Here is a 23,023-nt window from a genome sequence, read left to right on the forward strand (position 1 = left end):
AGATGGTCTGATTGGAGATCAACTAAAGCCTGTTATAAAGGGTGTCTACTTCACTCTTGTGTTTGCGCTTGACTTTCATTTTGAGGACACAGCCACTTCACCTTTGGTCTCCGGTTCTTTGTTGACATTTTGAACTTGTTGGACGACTTCAAAGCCACATTTTTGACAGACTTTACAGGTGCTCCATTCGCACAAATTGCCGAGATGTCCAAAACTTCACGAAATAACTTTGATATCAAACCTTAAATCCAACTATTTTATCAGGCATCTGTGGTGAAGAAATTCCTCTGAGATTAATCTGTAATTAAATTGTACATTAGTGAGGTTCACAGAGTCTGATAGGTCCCTAAATGAAATAAGAAAGCTGCTGGTCTGGAGCGCCGCCAACAGCTTAAGTTTAGTATTACATCTACTGGTTAAACATTCACATCCTGAGCTTGATTCTTAACCTGATTGGTCAAGCTGATGACGTGGCAGTTTCACATAAAAGTTGGTGTTTCATGCTCTCAAAGCATTGATGTGTCAGCACCAAATATCTTTCTATATTTCCACCCCATTAGGCAAATAGTTATGAGCCACAAGCCGAGATGCTTTCAAAACTTTATACAAAAAGTAAAAAATAAAATAAAAATAGAGTAATACAGTTGTCCAATATTTCAAATACTTATACATCAGTCTATATGTAGTTACTTTACAGGTTCAAACAACTTCCACAATTTTCCTGTAATTTACACAATGTCATTTTCATTGCAGTTACTCCTTTTTGATAAAGCAACAAAATAAAGATATAAAAACTAAATATATATATATATATATATATATATATATAAAGTAATTGTACAACCCACTGTACATCCCACTCGTATACAGCTGCAGAAGTCTTGATATATATATATATAATGACTGTAAACAAGACACACAAAAAAATACACCAATAATGAATAAAGTGGAACTGAGAAAGATGAGAAAAAGCACTTTCACAAAAAGACCAGAATATATTTAATGGCTGGAATAAAAGCGAAGGTAAAGTGAAGTTTAACATCATATGATCCTCATCCAAAATTCTTTTTTTTTACAAATGAAAGCATCAAAAACAGATAAAAAAAAAAGAAAAAAAAAAGGAAAGAAATAGGTTTATACAATTTCTAACTGTGGTGCATTTGCCTTAAGGGTTATTGCTGAATCCTCTCAGTCAATTCCCTCGATCTGTTTAGGCTTTTGTATCATCGTAAAATATACACATGTGCAGCTTTGAAATAAGTCGAACACATTCTCCTTGAACAGACAACATCTATGACTGCTGATGTGTTTGGTATAAAAAAATAAAAAAAAAAAAAAAAACCTTCCTCATCTGTACACTATGATGGTTGATCTTCCTGTTTGATGTCCATTTCACTTCCTGCGTTTGAAATAACGCCACAATGGTTTGACTCAACCGGCACATTTTCTTGCTCCTCTTTGATCAATGTACTTTCAGTGTCCTGACCGATGGTCACCATGGAGTATTCCAGGGATCCTCCTAGTTCAAGTGGGACAAAACACTTGACATCATCCGTGTCCGATTCTGTTTTTATGAGCCTCTCAGTGTTTGTAGCTACATCTCGCATATCATCTCCTTCAGATACTTGTGCTGCAGGCAGGGAGGAATGCTGGAAAGCATCACAATTTGGATTATATTCCTCATCAGTGTCCAGTTCTAAACTCATATCAGCATAATATGGATCATATTCCTCTTGTTTGATCTGGATGTTTCCATGGAGAAGACTGTCACAACCTGCCCTCATAGGACTATCATTCATCTCCATTTCCATCCAATAATCTGCTGGAAACAGTGAGGACTCATCATCGAACCAAGATTGTTCGTTCGTTTGTCTGTGTGGTTCTTCCGAGGAGGAGTTCCCTCTGTTCTTGTTTTGCTGTTGTGTTGACATTTCTGATGATATGGGACTGATGAAAAATGGTAACTTAAAGACCTTTTCTACTCGGCGATGTGGATTATTCCTCCATGTTTTGACAAAGGCACTGATTTTGCTTGCAGTAGCTATGGTAAATTCCCAACACCTGGGATGTTGTGAGCTAAGATCAAAGTTATAGTCTAAGATCTCATACAAAGTGTTTGGGAGATAGTGTCTTGCTTTATACGATGCAAATTTATGCATCTCCAAAACTACAGATGTTGTCAGTAGATTCAAGTCCAGTTTTTCTTTGTCTCCTGATTTCGATGTCACATCGAGGTCCAGACCTATTTCATTGCAGATGGGAAAGAGGTGTTCTCTTGCGCCTTCATTTTTCTTCAATCTTTTGGCACCTGAATCAACGCTTCGCAGCACTGCAATTTCCTTCTTTGTTTGCATTTCCAGTTGTCTTTTTCTGAACGTTTCCTTCCGTTCACTGCTCTTGATCACATTTTGCTCTTTACTTTTACTCCCAACTGTAGGATCTTTATGAGAAGGTTGGTACATGACAAACACTTCACTGAACCAAACGGGCTCTCCAGCATTTGGAGGCGTTCTGGTGAATAAAAATGAAGGATGTATTTGTTGGTTCTGCGTGTCCAAGTTGAAGTTGTGCTCAAGGATATCATTGAAAATCCTAACTTTTGTTCCACACAGTTTTTTGGCAAACCAATACACCTCGGACATGACTGCGCATGTCAACAGGTTGATGTCAAGTTTGTCTTTGGGGTGGTCTTTGTCCACAAACAAGCTTAACCCTATTTTCTTGCAGTGACGGTGACGGTAACAGCTCGTTACCGTTTCTTCTGATGGTTGGAAAATAGAGGTTGGATCCTTTGCAGCACTTTGTGCATGAACAGAGACAATGTTAGTTATAGCATGTGGATGAACATGAGGCGTGTGACCAGTGTCAGACACATCCAGCTTAGAATTTCTATCTTGATAACATTTGAGGCAGGGTGGATTATATTCTTCTAAACATCTCGAGTCAGGAAGTTCAAAAAGCACTTTTGTTTGATTTCTGAAGGATTTGTTCTGCATCAGTTGTGAAATCTTTCTATAAAGTTCGTCTGCAAAGGCGCTCCGATACATCTCACTGTTCAAATTTAGATCAAAGTTATACTCCAGTATCTCGGTGGCGAAATGTTTTGCGTCTGACATCAGTTCTGTGGCAAAATGATAAATTTCAACCATGATGCCATTGGTCAGCAATTTTGGATCAAGATTTTGTTTGACTCCAGATGCTACATTGAAATCGATGCCTAGTTTCTTACATCTGGAGTAAGAATAAAGTGGACAATCTTCTCTATGAGGCGCTGAGAGGATTTGCTGAATATGATTAGCTCGCAATTTCCACAGCAGTGAATTGGAGTCATCATTTTGTTCAGTGGAAGTGGATTTGCTTACATTTTGGTCTACGGTTGTCTGAGTGGAGCCACTACTACAAGCTGTTAAATTTGCTTCATTCTGGCAAAGCAGTTTTGCGAATACTGAGCGATGATATCCTTTTCGCCTCCGGCAGGATATCGGTACATCAGTTGCTAGATTTCTTTGTGCAATAGCAATAGGAATATACGCAAAAATATTTCCAGCAAGGTCAGAATCTACACTCGGCAAATCGAGATCAAAGTTGTGTCTGATGATGTCAATACAAATCTGCTCAAAAGTTCCACACAACTTTTCTGCAAAGTTTATCACTTCGGTCATTGCTCCTTTGGTCAGTTTGTTGACATCAAGTTTCATATTTCCTTGACTGTTTTTCACATGTAGTTTCAGATCAATCTCCTTGCAGAAGGCATAAGGATCAGCACTTTTCTGGAAATTTGTTTCAGGTTGTAAATGCGGTGTAGTTTCAGCATTTAAAGCCGGTTTTGCTTCAGCAGGTGAATCAAGAGCGCACGTGGCAGCAACATCACACGGCCTCATTCTTGATAATCTGCTGAGTTCAGGTTTGACACTGCCCATTCTCTGATGTGTCATATCAATGGATGACATAGAATTAGGAAGTTCAAAAACCTCCCTTGAGAATTTGACTGCATCCTCACAATTTTTAAGCTGTGTTATTCTCTTCATAAGTTCACATGCAAAATGATGTTTATGGTATTTGCTCTGCAGACCTAAGTCAAAGTTGTTTTCCAGAATCTCCATGATGAATTCCTGCTGGGATGAACTCATATCTAAGGCGAATCGAACAATTTTAAGTAGAACAAAACCAGTCAAACGGTCAGCACTAAGATTTTGTTTGGGCCCAAATCCAACATTGAATTCTGTTCTGATTTTCTTTTTTTTCCTGATCAGATAGAACGGTTTGTCTCGTACAAGGATTTGTTTTACACGGTTGGCACGCAACTTCCATATGTTGCCCTTTGTCGTCATTTCCTCCTCTTCCATGTCACATTCATTTGGTAGATTTGTTGGAATCTGTGTCTGCTCTGTCCCTGCATGCAGCCCACTTTTATCAGGCTGACGTGATAATGGGGGATCCATGTCTGCGTTGACATTTGGCAAAATATATGAACCATTGGTGGTCGGGGGTAGAGGCTTGAGTACAACCACACAACTTGAAAGGGATTTTTTGGGGATGTCAGAGCTTGTTGGGTTTCGTAAGTGATCCTCATTTCCACTTTCTTCTGAATCTGTGATTTTGTCTGCTTCGACAGGACACATGCAGTTGAAGTCACCCCCTGGTGTTTGACTGGTACACAACTGTTTCGACTCTTGCGTTTGCAGCATGTCACCTTCCTTCTTTGCTTGCATTTCCAATTTTCGTTTTCTAAATCTTTCCTTCCTTTCACTTCTCTGCATGTCATTTAGCTCTGTCCAGTTACTCCTAACCGCAGGATCTTTGTGAGAAGGCTGGTGAAAAACAAAAACTTCAGTGAACCATGTGGACTCTCCAGGATTTAGAGGCAGTTTGCTGAACACGTATCCAAGATGCAATTGTTGGTCCTGAATGTCCAAGTTGAAGTTGTGTTCAAGGATATCTTTCATAATTTGAATTTTTTTTCCACACAGTTTTTTGGCAAAAGAATTTACTTCGGACATAACCGCATATGTCAATACATATGTGTCAAGTTTATCTCTTGGGTGATCTTTGTCCACACACAGGCTTAAACCTATTTTCTTGCAGTAAAGGTAAGAGCCCGTTAACATCTTCTCTGATGTTTGGGAAATAAATGTTGGATTCTTTGCAGGCTTTTGTGCTGTGCAGTTTTCATCAACAGAGACAATGTCAGTCATGGCATGTGGATGCCCAGGAAGCATGAGACCAGGGTCAGATACATCCTGACAAAGCTTAGAATTTCTATCTTGATAACATTTGAGGCAGTGTGGATTATATTCTTCTAAACATCTCAAATCAGGAAGTTCAAAAAGAGCTTTCTTTTGAGATACAGAGAATCTTTTTTTTTTCATTTCTGCAATTTGTCTTCCAAGTTCATCAGCAAAGGCGCTGCGATACAGCTCACTGTTCAAATTTAGATCAAAGTTATACTCCAGTATCTCTGTGGCGAAATGTTTTGCGTCTGACATCAGTTCTGTGGCAAAAGTGTAAATTTCCATCATGATGCCATTGGTCAGTAATTTTGGATCAAGATTGTGTTTGACTCCAGATGCTACATTGAAATCGATGCCTAGTTTCTTACATCTGGAGTAAGAATAAAGTGGACAATCTTCTCCATGAGGTGCTGAGAGGATTTGCTGAATGTGATTAGCTCGCAATTTCCACAGCAATGATTTGGGGTCATTTTTTTGTTTAGTGGAAGTGGATTTGCTTACATTTTGGTCTACGGTTGCCTGAGTAGAGCCACTAGCTTCTAAATGTGATTTGTTCTGGCAATGCAGTTTTGTTAATATTGAGTCATAATTTCTTTTGGGCTTTGATTTCACATGGATTCCACTTGTTACTAGATTTCTTTGCTCAATTGCAGCAGGAATGTATGCAAGAATATTTCTAGCAAGGTCAGAATCTACGCTCGGCAAATCAAGATCAAAGTTGTGTCTGAGGATATCAATACAAATCTGCTCAAAAGTTCCACACAACCTTTCTGCAAAGTTTATCACTTCGGTCATTGCTCCTTTGGTCAGTTTGTTGACATCAAGTTTATTTTCTTGACTGCTGTTTACATTTAGATTCAGACCAATCTCCTTGCAGAATGGATAACAGTCCACACTATTCTTTGAAATTGCTTCAGCAGGTGAATCAAGAGCGCACGTGGCAGCAACATCACACGGCCTCATTCTTGATAATCTGTCGAGTTCAGGTTTGACACTGCCCATTCTCTGATGTGTCATATCAATGGGAGACATGGAATTAGGAAGTTCAAAAACCTCCCTTGAGAATTTGACTGCATCCTCACAATTTCTTAGCTGTCTTACTCTGCTGATGAGTTCACATTCAAAAGCATGTTTATGGTATTTGCTCTGCAGACCTAAGTCAAAGTTGTTTTCCAGAATCTCCATGATGAATTCCTGCTGGGATGAACTCATATCTAAGGCAAATCGAGCAACTTTAACTAGAACTGAATCAGTCAAATAGTCAGCACTGATATTTGGTTCGGGCTCAAATCCAACATTGAATTCTAGGGCTTTGCTGATATTCCCAAGCCAACGGCACTGTTTGTCAAGTACAAGGAGGATTTGTTTTACACGGTTAGCACGCAACTTCCACAAGTTGCTTTCTGTTCCCACTTCCTCTTCTGGCATGTCATATTCATTTAGTACATTTGTTGGAATTTCTGTCTTCTCTTTGTCTCCTTGCAGCCCACTTTTATCAGAATGAGTTGCAGATGGTAGGTCCACATCAATGTTTACAGTTGGTAAACTGTATGAACCATCGGTGGCGATGAAGCTAGGCTGGAGTACACCGACACCACTTGGTAGCGATTCTCTGAGGATGTCAGAACTTGTTGGGTATTCAGAGCAATCCTCATTTCCACTGTTTTCGGAATCTGGCATGTTGTCCGATTCTACAGGACACATGTAGTTCAAGTCATCCTTTTCTCTTTGACTGGCACACAAAGCAACATGATGAGAGAGCATGTTTTCTTCCACCCGTTTAGGCACTTGTCTTTGCAGCATTGCACTTTCCTTCTTTGTTTGCATTTCCGGTTGTATTTTTCCAAACGTTTCCTCACTTTCACTTCTCAACAACCCATTTAGCTCTTTACTTTCACTTCCAACCGCAGGATCTTTGTGAGAAAGCTTGTGAAAAACAAAAACTTCAGTGAACCATGTGGACTCTCCAGGATTTAGAGGCAGTTTGCTGAACAAGTATCCAAAATGCAATTGTTGGTCCTGAATGTCCAAGTTGAAGTTGTGTTCAAGGATATCTTTCATAATTTGAATTTTTTTTCCACACAGTTTTTTGGCAAAAGAATTTACTTCGGACATAACCGCATATGTCAATACATGCGTGTCAAGTTTATCTCTTGGGTGATCTTTGTCCACACACAGGCTAAAACCTATTTTCTTGCAGTGATGGTAAGAGCTCGTTAACATCTCCTCTGATGTTTGGGAAATAGATGTTGGATTCTTTGCAGGCTTTTGTGCTGTGCAGTTTTCATCAAAAGAGACAATGTCAGTCATGGCATGTGGATGCCCAGGAAGCATGAGACCAGGGTCAGATACATCCTGACAAAGCTTAGAATTTCTATCTTGATAACATTTGAGGCAGTGTGGATTATATTCTTCTAAACATCTCAAATCAGGAAGTTCAAAAAGAGCTTTCTTTTGAGATACAGAGAATCTTTTTTTTTTCATTTCTGCAATTTGTCTCCCAAGTTCATCAGCAAAGGCGCTGCGATACAGCTCACTGTTCAAATTTAGATCAAAGTTATACTCCAGTATCTCTGTGGCGAAATGTTTTGCGTCTGACATCAGTTCTGTGGCAAAAGTGTAAATTTCAACCATGATGCCATTGGTCAGTAATTTTGGATCAAGATTTTGTTTGACTCCAGATGCTACATTGAAATTGATGCCTAGTTTCTTACATCTGGAGTAAGAATAAAGTGGACAATCTTCTCCATGAGGTGCTGAGAGGATTTGCTGAATGTGATTAGCTCGCAATTTCCACAGCAATGATCTGGGGTCATTTTTTTGTTTAGTGGAAGTGGATTTGCTTACATTTTGGTCTACGGTTGCCTGAGTAGAGCCTCTACGACAAGCTTCTAAATGTGATTTGTTCTGGCAATGCATTTTTGTTAATATTGAGTCATAATTTCTTTTGGGCTTTGATTTCACATGGATTCCACTTGTTACTAGATTTCTTTGCTCAATTGCAGCAGGAATGTATGCAAGAATATTTCTAGCAAGGTCAGAATCTACGCTCGGCAAATCAAGATCAAAGTTGTGTCTGAGGATATCAATACAAATCTGCTCAAAAGTTCCACACAACCTTTCTGCAAAGTTTATCACTTCGGTCATTGCTCCTTTGGTCAGTTTGTTGACATCAAGTTTATTTTCTTGACTGCTGTTTACATTTAGATTCAGACCAATCTCCTTGCAGAATGGATAACAGTCCACACTATTCTTTGAAATTGCTTCAGCAGGTAAATCAAGAGCGCACGTGGCAGCAACATCACACGGCCTCATTCTTGATAATCTGTCGAGTTCAGGTTTGACACTGCCCATTCTCTGATGTGTCATATCAATGGGAGACATGGAATTAGGAAGTTCAAAAACCTCCCTTGAGAATTTGACTGCATCCTCACAATTTCTTAGCTGTCTTACTCTGCTGATGAGTTCACATTCAAAAGCATGTTTATGGTATTTGCTCTGCAGACCTAAGTCAAAGTTGTTTTCCAGAATCTCCATGATGAATTCCTGCTGGGATGAACTCATATCTAAGGCAAATCGAGCAACTTTAACTAGAACTGAATCAGTCAAATAGTCAGCACTGATATTTGGTTCGGGCTCAAATCCAACATTGAATTCTAGGGCTTTGCTGATATTCCCAAGCCAACGGCACTGTTTGTCAAGTACAAGGAGGATTTGTTTTACACGGTTAGCACGCAACTTCCACAAGTTGCTTTCTGTTCCCACTTCCTCTTCTGGCATGTCATATTCATTTAGTACATTTGTTGGAATTTCTGTCTTCTCTTTGTCTCCTTGCAGCCCACTTTTATCAGAATGAGTTGCAGATGGTAGGTCCACATCAATGTTTACAGTTGGTAAACTGTATGAACCATCGGTGGCGATGAAGCTAGGCTGGAGTACACCGACACCACTTGGTAGCGATTCTCTGAGGATGTCAGAACTTGTTGGGTATTCAGAGCAATCCTCATTTCCACTGTTTTCGGAATCTGGCATGTTGTCCGATTCTACAGGACACATGTAGTTCAAGTCATCCTCTTCTCTTTGACTGGCACACAAAGCAACATGATGAGAGAGCATGTTTTCTTCCACCCGTTTAGGCACTTGTCTTTGCAGCATTGCACTTTCCTTCTTTGTTTGCATTTCCGGTTGTATTTTTCCAAACGTTTCCTCACTTTCACTTCTCAACAACCCATTTAGCTCTTTACTTTCACTTCCAACCGCAGGATCTTTGTGAGAAAGCTTGTGAAAAACAAAAACTTCAGTGAACCATGTGGACTCTCCAGGATTTAGAGGCAGTTTGCTGAACAGGTATCCAAAATGCAATTGTTGGTCCTGAATGTCCAAGTTGAAGTTGTGTTCAAGGATATCTTTCATAATTTGAATTTTTTTTCCACACAGTTTTTTGGCAAAAGAATTTACTTCGGACATAACCGCATATGTCAATACATGCGTGTCAAGTTTATCTCTTGGGTGATCTTTGTCCACACACAGGCTTAAACCTATTTTCTTGCAGTGATGGTAAGAGCTCGTTAACATCTCCTCTGATGTTTGGGAAATAGATGTTGGATCCTTTACAAGATTTTGTGCTGTGCAGTTTTCATCAACAGAGACAATGTCAGTCATGGCATGTGGATGCCCAGGAAGCATGAGACCAGAGTCAGATACATCCTGACGAAGGTCATAATTTCTATCTTGATAACATTTGAGGCACGATGGAGAATATCCTTCTAAACACCTTGAGTCAGGAAGTTCAAAAAGCATGTTTGTTTGAAATCGGTAGTCTTGTTTCTGTCTCATTTGTACAATTTTTCTTGCAATTTCGTCTGCAAAGGCGCTGCGATACAGCTCACTGTTCAAATTTAGATCAAAGTTATACTCCAGTATCTCTGTGCTGAAATGTTTTGCAGCTGACAGCAGTTCTGTCGCAAAAGTATTAATTTCAACCATGATGCCATTGGTCAGTAATTTTGGATCAAGATTGTGTTTGACTCCAGATGATACATTGAAATCGATGCCTAGTTTCTTACATCTGGAGTAAGAATAAAGTGGACAATCTTCTCCATGAGGTGCTGAGAGGATTTGCTGAATGTGATTAGCTCGCAATTTCCACAGCAATGATTTGGGGTCACTTTTTTGTTTAGTGGAAGTGGATTTGCTTACATTTTGGTCTACGGTTGCCTGAGTAGAGCCACTAGCTTCTAAATGTGATTTGTTCTGGCAATGCAGTTTTGTTAATATTGAGTCATAATTTCTTTTGGGCTTTGATTTCACATGGATTCCACTTGTTGCTAGATTTCTTTGCTCAATTGCAGCAGGAATGTATGCAAGAATATTTCTAGCAAGGTCAGAATCTACGCTCGGCAAATCAAGATCAAAGTTGTGTCTGAGGATATCAATACAAATCTGCTCAAAAGTTCCACACAACCTTTCTGCAAAGTTTATCACTTCGGTCATTGCTCCTTTGGTCAGTTTGTTGACATCAAGTTTATTTTCTTGACTGCTGTTTACATTTAGATTCAGGCCAATCTCTTTGCAGAATGGATAACAGTCCACACTATTCTTTGAAATTGCTTTAGCAGGTGAATCAAGAGCGCACGCGGCAGCAACATCACACGGCCTCATTCTTGATAATCTGCTGAGTTCAGGTTTGACACTGCCCATTCTCTGATGTGTCATATCAATGGGAGACATGGAATTAGGAAGTTCAAAAACCTCCCTTGAGAATTTGACTGCATCCTCACAATTTCTTAGCTGTTTTACTCTGCTGATGAGTTCACATTCAAAAGCATGTTTATGGTATTTGCTCTGCAGACCTAAGTCAAAGTTGTTTTCCAGAATCTCCATGATGAATTCCTTCTGGGATGAACTCATATCTAAGGCAAATCGAGCAACTTTTAACAGAACAAAATCAGTCAAATGGTCAGCACTGATATTTTGTTTGGGCTCAAATCCAACATTGAAATCTAGTTGGACTTTCCTTGATGTCGCCAAAAGATAGAACCGTTTGTCTCGTTCAAGGAGGATTTGTTTTACACGGTTGGCACGCAACTTCCACAAGTCGCTCTCTGTTCCCATTTCCTCTGGTTCCATGTCACATTCATTTAATACATTTGTTGGAATCCGTGTCTGCTCTTCGTGTCCTGGCAGCCTACTTTTATCAGGCTGACTTGCAAATGGTGGGTTCATATCTACCTTTATATTTGGTAAATAGGATGAACCATCAATGGTGGTGGGTAAACGCTTGAGTGCAACCACACAACTTGATAATAATTCTCGAGGGATGTCAGAACTTGTTGGGGTTCGACAGGGACCCTCATTTCCACTGATTTCTGAATCTGTGATATCGTCCGCTTCTATAGGACACATGTAGTTAAAGTCACCCTCTGCTGTTTGACTGGTACACAAAGCAGTGGGATGAGAGAGCATGTTTTTCACCAACTCTTTAGACTCTTGTCTTTTGTGCCTCTTGGTGATGTGTTCACTTGTTTTTGAAGAAACCCTCTTTTTTTGTTTACATTTTAATGGAAACCTCCTTCTTTTTGTCACTTCCTCTTTTTCATGAAGCGGTGATTCCGTATTGGACTGTTCTGGACCGTGGACTCTTTTAAGAGAGCTTATGTGACTGAAAAACAACTCCCCTTTAAACTCTTGAGTTAATTTGATACCAGCGGTGGAAAGTCGTTTTCTCCTTCTGAGCAGTTGTGATATCATGAACCAAACTTCATCTCTTCCCCGTTGACTTTTAAGATCCAGTTCAAAATTGTGCTCCAACACACTGAGAACAATGGAGCTGTAGGATGCAGTCAGAATTCGAGTGATGTCTTCTAGTTCTAACATCACGCCATTTGTCAATAAACGTGGATCAAGACTTTGTTTTGACCCGACGTCCAAGTTCAAGCCAATTTCTTCACAACGAGGGAACGAGGGAGGAAGAACATCCTCTTTGTCTTCTTCTGTTAACTGTGTTTCTGAAAACTCCGTTTCATGTTTATCATCAACGTGTCGTCCATCCATCTCTTCTTTCGTTTTCACAGACGGCGTTTGTGAACTCTTAAATAAGTCTTCAAGTTCACTGTCATCATCGTCCTCCTCCATCTCCTCCAGGAAACCGTCACACTGATGTTCTGTAGATGCCTTGTTGCTGCTACATTCTGGCACAGAGGATGTGTCAAAAAGAGTAAAAACTTCATGTGTATCTTTTGGAGATTTTCTGATCAGGTCTTTGAGTTCGTGCTGAATTTGAGCTGTAAAATTTGTCCTCTGTTGCTCATTTTCAAATCTCAGATCAAAATTGTTCTCCAGAATGTTTGTGATAAAATGCCTTTTACTCTTGTTAACAGTTTTGGCAAAGTCACAGACCTCAAGTATGACACCGTTTGTCAATAATTGTGAATCCAGTTTTTTCTGTGTGGTGGATGCAAGATTAAAATCTAATCCCATTTTATGGCTGTAATAGAATGGTTCTGGGCTTCTGGAATATTTCTTTACGTGCATAATGCGCCACTGCCATACTGTGTCCGCCTCCATCCTCTTTCTGTTCTTCAGACAGCAGTTGTCCCTGTTGTCCATCCTCTCAATCGTCTGTCTTCTTTTCCTGTATTTAGTCCAGCAAAAAAAATACAAATGATATACACAGTATTTTAGCCTTAAATCATACATAAACTACATGTATTAATATTTAAAAAAAAAAATTCTGACTACAATACCAGATATTGTATGGACTCTCAAATAGGAGGATTTAAAATGTTTCTCTTTTTTTGTCATTGATTTATTACCTTTGGGTCTCAAAACCACAAATCATCCCTTTGCGATTAATTTTGCTTAACAAAAAGATTACAGTTACATCTGGCAATGGTCTTTGACCTTATCTTTGGTCAACATTTTGGCAGTGAGTCAAACAGGAAGGACTAAGGAATGAAGAAAGAAATCATTATCTGCTGCCCTTAAACATTTTATTACAACATAAAAATTTTAAACATACATTATATCAAGCAAAAATATAATAATCTTTGATGAATTTTATGTTCCCAAGCAAAAGGTCTTAACATTTGTAACCAAGACAGTAAGAAAAAATAAACAAGACAAATTAGTAGTAAGCTGTATTCTTTACATCCATGACAAATAACCAGAAGTCGTCTTCTTCTTTGTCTATTCTTATGTATTGTTTAATTTCTTGATGTGCAACTGCCACCAACTGACAAGCATTGGAATACCATTTGTAGAAATATGCTGCGTAATACTTCAAACGCACGCTACTGTCACAAGCATAAATGTGTCCTTGTGCGTATAGGAACAGAAACAAGGGAGCCAGCTCAGACACAAGGTTCCATTGAGCTTAATTTACTTGTGGCCAAAAGTGGCACTGACCTTTTTCTCAGACTCGACCTCCGCTCAGGCCTGCTGCTATAATGCGGCAAAATAGCTTCAGTTCAATAGTATGGACGCTGACACGAGATTAATGATGTACATGTTACATATTGTATAAATTGTGTTTTTCCTTTCCCGTTTAATTAAAAGCAAGGTGTAGGTACTATATAAATCCTGAGAGGGTGAAAACAGTCATTCAGTGGAGAAATATGCACAGCCTCTATGCAGCAACTGTGCCGTTTGGACTTCAGTAAGTTTATGATGTCACAAAACTCGCATCCATGCCCACCCTCAGCACGGCCTACTGTCCAACTTTTAATATGGAAGAAAACACTGGGTGGTAGATACGCCTAGGTTGATCCATAAACTGAGGAAAACATTGTGGGTTTTAGTGAATTGGAGCAAAACTTTACACAGTATTGTTGTGAATAAGTATTAATAATTTCCAGAAACATTGCATCTAGAAAGAAACCATATATATATATATATATATATATATATATATATTTTTTTTTTTTAATGGATCTCCGCTATAGATACCCTCTCCTTTCCAAGCTCACTAGAGAGCTGCTGTGCAGTCCAGGAAAAAACAGATCCAATGAGGACACTTTCACCTCAGCTGGTCGTGCACTCAAAGCACGCCAAAATAGTTTAAACCCTGGAAATGTGCAAAAGTGCAACCTGACACAAGGCTAAATAAATAAGACACAAGTAGACAACCATTTCGTTAAAGTTCACTGCTAAAATCTATGAGATGCATCGTGAGATAGCGATCAAGACATCTTTAAATGAAGGGTTACTTGTTTTGCCGGCTAAGAATAAAAACCACAGTTTATTTAGTAGCCTAGACCCAGAGGCTGTTGAATTTTGATAGGTAACGTTTTACCTTAGGATGAGTGCATTACGTTTGGTCAAACAGCTCAAAAACCACAGTGAGAGACTGCTGACTTTGCTGTCGGCTTCAGTGGCTCATTCAAAACCTTGCTTTCTACACGAGTGTCTGTCCTTTTTTGATATATGTGCTAAATGAGAAAACGTCATCCCCGACTATGATAGACCATCAAAGCACGCTACACGCTGTATGACATGACAGTGTTGGTGGTTTTACGGGCCGGGTCAGGTGTTTGCTTAATGTATATATTTGCGGATCGTGCCGGTCCGGTTAGCCCTCATAACGGGGTTCGGGCTTGGTGCGGGTCTTTTAAAAAATAAAAAAAAATAAAAAAAAATCCTGTATCAAGGCTGACATTCTGTTGTAGAGCTATCAAGCTTGAAGACTAAACAAAACCTGTGGTTGGCCGAGGCGTGTGTGACTTAGAAAAGATTCAGCCAACCAGAGGAGAGCCTCAGTGACGAAGACGCAAAACAGCCTGTTCTTGGGAGAACTCCACATACAAGTGTTTTGGCACTTAACAACAACAACAAAAAACTTTTATGGATATCAATACTACTAATAGTCACCGGAAAAGTGTGCTACATACCTGGCAAACCATTTGTTAAGTCTTGCTCCGACATGTCCGGCCCAACCTCTGGGATACTAGATAAAAACACCCATCCAACTGGTGGAGGAATGGTGCGACCAGTGTATCCCTGAATAAAAGTTTCAAGTTTGAATATTTGTTAATTCATGCATGCATGGTTTCCACTGCACACACACACACACACACACACACAAAAACACTTTTGGGAGACGGCAAAAAGTTGCCGTGTGCTGCGCTTTAACGCAAAGTGAGACGGACAACCAGACATACATTTACAAAAAAAAAACAGCATAAAGAAAACATCCAACAGTAGGGATTTGTGTTAGCTTTTATCTCGTGTGCCTCTCTGCGATAGGTTGTTGGTAAAATCCCCTCTGAGCTCTGTAACTTCAGGTCTAAAACAGAAGTGGAAGATATCTTCACCCTGCAGCCACGCCCGTAAAATACGCAGTCGGCACATGCGTCTCCCCAAAGATGCGCACGACAGGTTTCTGACGCACAAGGTGAAGGATGTTTTCCCAACAGGATTTGCACTTTTCGTTTAAATGAGGTATTTTTTGTTGTTGTTGTCTTTCCCTAGCTTTTGCGTGCTTTCTAATAGTGTGACTTGAGAACTCTTTTCTCTCTGGACGTGGCGACGTCAGACTTTCTCCCTTCACCAAACGCCATTACATCGTCATTACAGATCGCCATCTCGCTTTGCAGCCAGGAACAATCACTAAACTGATCAGGAGCAGGCTTACCTAATCTAGGCTGACCACGCGGCATTTCTTTCACTTGCTCTGCAGACAAATTCTCCGCAATTCCACCAATTCCCTCGTTTCGAGCAGAGATAAACGTCGCACGGGAAGTGACGCATATACTTCTTCTTGCAGTTTGCGTCCACAGTGTTGCACGACCGCCACCTTCCGGTTCTCGTGTCCTCCAATGGCTTCCAGATTTATCTACCCAGTCCTCAACTAGGAATCTGACCAAGCACTTTCTACTATGCCCCTCGTCCCCACACTCCAAGATGCCTTTCAACCGTGTTTGTCACACCTAATCTTCTCAACGCATTCATCAAGTCATTTCTCTCTTCCAAATACCTCCCACAATTAATAAAACGATTTTCTCATTTGATAGAGAAACGACGCAAAGCTCTCGCAGGAAGTGATGACAAAAGACAGGTATGGGGAATTTTCACAATAAAAGTCTAAGAGTTGATCGTCAGTTAGAAAAAAAACAAAAACAAAAAAACACAATGAAAAGCTAGAATTACATTCGTCACAGTTTAAGTTTTATATAACTAGTTTGAACCTTTAAACCTAAATATACCCTTAGCACAAATGTATATTTTTTTTTGGCTGGACCAGCCATATAAACACAAAAGTTTGTCGCTTATTGCAGAGTTGTGTTTGGCATTTTGTTCCTTGTGTGGAAACATTGCTGGTTAGAGTAAGGAAAGGGACCACCGACCTATTTTCAGAATACGGCTGCTGAGGAATTTGCAGCCATTGCGCTTTGCCACACTACAAATAAAGGTTAAACAAGTCTGCAAAAAAAGTGTTTATTTTTCACTTTATACCACTACACTGTTGGATAGAAGCAGTATATTTATTGTGTGAAAGGGAGGGCGTGAAAACACGTTAATTTTTAGGTAAAATAAGCAACCAAATCGAAATGTGTTTGCAAATGATGCATTCAAATGTCATAAGTGCACAATATGAAACGACATTATTCGGTCGAAATTCACACACAAAGACACGCACAACAGTTTGGTATTAAACCCTGAATCCATTTAAAAATAATTTCTTGTTTTTGCCATCAGGCCTATGTGGTGGGAGAGTTCCTCTGAGATGAATGTGTAGTAAATTAGGTTCACAGAGTTTGATAAGTCCCCAAACAAAACAAGAAGGCTGCTGGTCTGGAGCACAGCCAACAGCTCAATTTTAGTATTACATCGACAAATTAACAGCAACATCCTTACTTGCCCTGATTGATCGAGCTGACGATGTGGCAGTTTGATAAAAGATGTTAAATGCTCTTAAAGTATTGATATGTCAAAATCAAATGTCTGAGATTCATTTGCACTATATTAGGCGATCAGTCAAGAACTCACAAGCCAAAACGCTTTGAAAACTTTATACAGAAAGTACAATAACAGTATTGAGCAATAAAGTGCTCCAATGTTCCACGTACGGATACATCCATCTTCATGTAGTTACTTTACATGTTCAAGAAATGTCCAAAATGTTTCAGTAATTTACAGTCATTTTCATTACGGTTACTTCTCCTTGGTAAATCACCAAAAATAAAAAAATAATAAAAAAAAAGATTTGAATGATTGCACAAGGCAAGTAGAACACTGATACAGAATAAAATGAAAAAAAACAAAAAAAAACCAAAAAACATTAAAGAACAAAATAAGCACTTTAACTTAAACAGTGCCTGATGTCTAAATGGCTGGATGAAAATAATCAGAAATCAACAAAGTAAATCTTAATATAATATAATCTTTTTTCAAAATTCTATTTACAAATGACTGTACCAAAAACATCCCACAGAATCATAAAGAAATAAAGAAATACGCTAAATCGTTTCTAACTGTGGTGCATCGGCTCAATGCTGCAGCCACCAGCACTGCAGCTTACTCCCCTCTATCCGTTTAAGCTTTACAACCACACCTCAGCTTTTTCATCATCATAAAGTTTACACTCTCGCAGCTTTGGAATAAGTCAAGACACCCTCCTGTAACAGTCAACATCTATTACTGCTGATGTGTTTGATATAAAAAAAAACAAAAAAACCTTCCTCATCTGTACACTATGATGGTTGATCTTCCTGTTTGATGTCCATTTCACTTCCTGTGTTTGAAATAACTCCGTAATGGTATGACTCAACTGGCACATTTTCTTGCTCCTCTTTGATCAATGTACTTTCAGTGTCCTGACCGATGGTCACCATGGAGTATTCCAGGGATCCTCCTAGTTCAAGTGGGACAAAACACTTGACATCACCAGTGTCCGATTCTGTTTTTATGAGCCTCTCAGTGTTTGTATCTTCGTCTTGCATATCATCTCCTTCAGATACTTGTGCTGCAGGCAGGGAGGAATACTGGAAATCATCCATTTCTGATTCTTTTTCTGTACCACTTTTGGAAATCAGACATTTATTAATCCAAAGGGATCCTGCGGGTTCACCATGGACTAAATCATTGTCGTCCTCTGAGATTGACTCTGTTTTGACATCATCACAATATGGATGATATTCCTCCTCAGTGTCCAGTTCTAAATTCATATCAGCATAATATGGATCATACTCCTCTTGTTTGATCTGGATGTTTCCATGGAGAAGACTGTCACAACCTGCCCTCATGGGACTATCATTCATCTGCATTTTCGTCCAATGATCTGGTTGAGACTGTGTCCACTCGAACCAAGATTGTTCGTTCGTTTGTCTGTGTGGTTCTTCCGAGGAGGAGTTCCCTCTGTTCTTGTTTTGTTGTTGTGTTGTCCTTTCTGATGATATGGGATTGATGACAAATGGTAACTTAAAGACCTTTTCTACTCGGCTAGATGCATGATTCCTCCATGTTTTGACAAAGGCACTGATTTTGCTTGCAGTAGCTATGGCAAATTCCCAACACCTGGGATGTTGTGAGCTAAGATCAAAGTTATAGTCTAAGATCTCATACAAAGTGTTTGGGAGATAGTGTCTTGTTTTATACGATGCAAATTTATGCATCTCCAAAACTACAGATGTTGTCAGTAGATTCAAGTCCAGTTTTTCTTTGTCTCCTGATTTCGATGTCACATCGAGGTCCAGACCTATTTCATTGCAGATGGGAAAGAGGTGTTCTCTTGCGCCTTCATTTTTCTTCAATCTTTTGGCACCTGAATCAACGCTTTGCAGCACTGCAATTTCCTTCTTTGTTTGCATTTCCAGTTGTCTTTTTCTGAACGTTTCCTTCCGTTCACTTCTCTTGATCACATTTTGTTCTTTACTTTTACTCCCAACTGTAGGATCTCTGTGAGAAGGTTGGTAGATAACAAAAACTTCACTGAACCAAGCGGGCTCTCCAGCATTTGGAGGCATTCTGGTGAATAAAAATGAAGGATTTATTTGTAGGCTCTGCATGTCCAAGTTGAAGTTGTGCTCAAGAATATCATTGATGATCTTGTGTCTAGTTCCGCACAGTTTTTTGGTAAACAAATACACCTCGGACATGACTGCATTTGTCAAAACATATGTGTCAAGTTCATCTCTTGGGTGATCTTTGTCCACACACAGGCTTAAACCTATTTTCCTGCAGTGACGGTAACAGCTCGTTAACATCTTCTCTGAAGTTTGGAAAATAGAGGTTGAATTCTTTGCAGGATTTTGTGCTGTGCAGTTTCCATGAAGCATGTGACCAGGGTTAGTTTCATCCTGACAAAGTTTAAAACTTCTATCTTGATAACATTTGAGGCAGTGTGGTGTATATCCCTCCAAACATCTCCAGTCAGGAAGTTCAAAAGGTGCTTTCTTTCGCGATACCGAGGATCTTTTATTTTTCATTACTTTAGTTTGTCTCTTAAGTTCGTCTGCAAAGGCGCTCCGATACATCTCACTGTTCAAATTTAGATCAAAGTTATACTCCAGTATCTCGGTGCTGAAATGTTTTGCAGCTGACAGCAGTGCTGTTGCAAAAGTATTCATTTCAACCATGATGCCATTGGTCAGTAATTTTGGATCAAGATTTTGTTTGACTCCAGACGCTACATTGAAATTGATGCCTAGTTTCTTACATCTGGAGTAAGAATAAAGTGGACAATCTTCTCTATGAGGCGCTGAAAGGATTTGCTGAATATGATTAGCTCGCAATTTCCACAGCAGTGAATTGGAGTCATCATTTTGTTCAGTGGAAGTGGATTTGCTTACATTTTGGTCTACGGTTGTCTGAATAGAGCAAGTACTATTTGCTTCTATACTTTCTTTTTTCTGGCAAAGCAGTTTTGTCATTATTGAGTCGTAGTTCCTTTTGGGCTTTGCTTTTGCATGGATTCCACAGGTTACTAGATTTCTTTGCTCAATTGCAGCAGGAATATACGCAAGAATATTTCTAGCAAGGTCAGAATCTACACTCGGCAAATCGAGATCAAAGTTGTGTCTGAGGATATCAATACAAATCTGCTCAAATGTTCCACAGAACTCTTCTGCAAAGTTTGTGACTTCGGTCATTGCTCCTTTGGTCAGTTTGTTGACATCAAGTTTTTTATTTCCTTGACTGGTGTTCACATGTAGCCTCAGACCAATCTCCTTGCAGAATCGATAGCAGTCCACACGATTCTTTGAAATTGCTTCAGCGAGTGAATCCGCTTTAGGCTCAGGATGTGAAACAAAAGTGCATGTGGGAGCAACATCACACTGCCTCTTTGTCAATATGTTGCCAAGTTCAGGTTTGACACTGCCCATTCTCTGATGTGTCATATCAATGGGAGACATGGAATTAGGAAGTTCAAAAACCTCCCTTGAGAATTTGACTGCATCCTCACAATTTTTAAGCTGTGTTATTCTCTTCATAAGTTCACATGCAAAACTATGTTTATGGTATTTGCTTTGCAGACCTAAGTCAAAGTTGTTTTCCAGAATCTCCATGATGAATTCCTGCTGGGATGAACTCATATCTACGGCAAATCGTGCAATATTAAGTAGAACAGAATCAGTCAAATAGTCAGCACTGAGATTTTGTTTGGGTCCAAATCCAACATTGAATTCTACATTCACTTTCCTTGAATTTCCAATCACATAGCACTGTTTGTCTTGTGCAAGGATTTGATTTGCACGGTAGGCACGCAACTTCCACAAGTCGCTCTCTGTTCCCATTTCCTCTGGTTCCATGTCACATTCATTTAATACATTTGTTGGAATCCGTGTCTGCTCTTCGTGTCCTGGCAGCCTACTTTTATCAGGCTGACTTGCAAATGGTGGGTTCATATCGACCTTTATATTTGGTAAACTGGAAGAACCATTGATGGAGGTGAGTAAAGGCTCGAGTACCCCCACACAACCCGATAGTGATTCTCGAGGGATGTCAGAACTTGTTGGGGTTCGACAGGGATCCTCATTTCCACTGATTTCTGAATCTGTGATGTCATCTGCTTCTACAGGACACATGTAGTTAAAGTCACCCTCTGCTGTTTGACTGGTACACAAAGCAGTGGGATGATTTAGTCTTTGCAGCATGTCACCTTCCTTCTTTTTTTGCATTTCCAGTTGCCTTTTTCTGAATGTTTCCTTCCTTTCACTTCTCTGCGTGTCATTTATCTCTGTCCAGTTACTCCTAACGGGAGGAGCTCTGTGAGAAGGATGGTAGATAACGAAAACTTCATTGAACCAGGCAGGTTCCCCAGCATTTGGAGGCAGTCTGTTGAACAGCTCTGCAGGATTCTTTTGTTGCCGCTGCGTGTCCAAGTTGAAGTTGTGGTCAAGGATATCAGCAACAATCTTAATTTTTGTTCCACACAGTTTTTTGGCAAAAGAATACACCTCAGATATAACTGCATTTGTCAAAACGTGTGTGGCGAGTTTACGTTTTGGGTGATCTTTGTCCACACACAGGCTTAAACCTATTTCCTTGCAGTGATGGTAAGAGCTTGTTAACATTTCCTCTGATGTTTGGGAAATAGATGTTGAATTCTTTGCAGGCTTTTGTGCTGTGCAGTTTGCATCAACAGAGACAATGTCAGTCATGGCATGTGGATGCCCAGGAAGCATGAGACCAGAGTCAGATACATCCTGACGAAGCTTAGAAGTTCTATCTTGATAACATTTGAGGCAGTGTGGATTATATTCTTCTAAACATCTCAAATCAGGAAGTTCAAAAAGCTCTTGCTTTAGAGATACAAATGATCTTTTCTTTTTCGTTACTATCATTTGTCTCCCAAGTTCGTCAGCAAAGGCGCTGCGATACATCTCACTGTTCAAATTTAGATCAAAGTTATACTCCAGTATCTCTGTGCTGAAATGTTTTGCGTCTGACAGCAGTTCTGTGGCAAAAGTGTAAATTTCAACCATGATGCCATTGGTCAGTAATTTTGGATCAAGATTTTGTTTGACTCCAGATGCTACATTGAAATCGATGCCTAGTTTCTTACATCTGGAGTAAGAATAAAGTGGACAATCTTCTCCATGAGGTGCTGAGAGCATTTGCTGAACGTGATTAGCTCGCAAATTCCACATCAGTGAATTGGAGTCATTTTTTTGTTCAGTGAAAGTGGATTTGCTTACATTTTGGTCTACGGTCGCCTGAGTGGAGCCACTACTACAAGCTGTTAAATTTGCTTTGTCGTGGCAAAGCAATTTTGTTACTATTGAGCCATGACTTCTTTTAGGCTTCCAGGTCACACGGTCAACACAGGTTGCTAGATTTCTTTGCTCAATTACAACAGGAATATACGCAAGAATATTTCTAGCAAGGTCAGAATCTACACTCGGCAAATCAAGATCAAAGTTGTGTCTGAGGATATCAATACAAATTTGCTGAAAAGTTCCACACAACTTTTCTGCAAAGTTCGTCACTTCGGTCATTGCTCCTTTGGTCAGTTTGTTGACATCAAGTTTGACTTTTTCTCTGCTATTTTTCACATTTAGCTTCAGACCAATCTCCTTGCAGAAGGGATAATGTTCCACACTCTGATTTGAAATGACTTCAGCATGTAAATCCGGTTTTGCTTCAGCAGGTGAATCAAGAGCGCACGTGGCAGCAACATCACACGGCCTCATTCTTGATAATCTGTCGAGTTCAGGTTTGACACTGCCCATTCTCTGATGTGTCATTTTAATGGAAGACATGGAATTAGGAAGTTCAAAAACCTCCCTTGAGAATTTGACTGCATCCTCGCAATTTCTTAGCTGTCTCACTCTGTCCATAATTTCACATGCAAA

The 23,023-nt window shown here is 39.6% G+C and overlaps 1 long non-coding RNA gene across 1 annotated transcript; it reads right to left on the minus strand.

The window, feature by feature from the left end:
* Window positions 1-582: 582 nt before the first annotated feature.
* On the minus strand, window positions 583-16,230 carry LOC138635409 (uncharacterized). Its single transcript, XR_011312135.1, has 3 exons — window positions 15,862-16,230; window positions 15,119-15,227; window positions 583-12,864 (listed from the first exon to the last, which is right to left on the minus strand). It is a non-coding gene; the product is annotated as an uncharacterized lncRNA (long non-coding RNA).
* Window positions 16,231-23,023: the final 6,793 nt, after the last annotated feature.

This window comes from Brachyistius frenatus, unplaced genomic scaffold, assembly GCF_029030835.1.
Source record: "Brachyistius frenatus isolate BFR_SWC_R1_liver_20210118 unplaced genomic scaffold, ASM2903083v1 Contig_307, whole genome shotgun sequence".
In the NCBI taxonomy this organism is placed as follows: domain Eukaryota; kingdom Metazoa; phylum Chordata; class Actinopteri; family Embiotocidae; genus Brachyistius; species Brachyistius frenatus.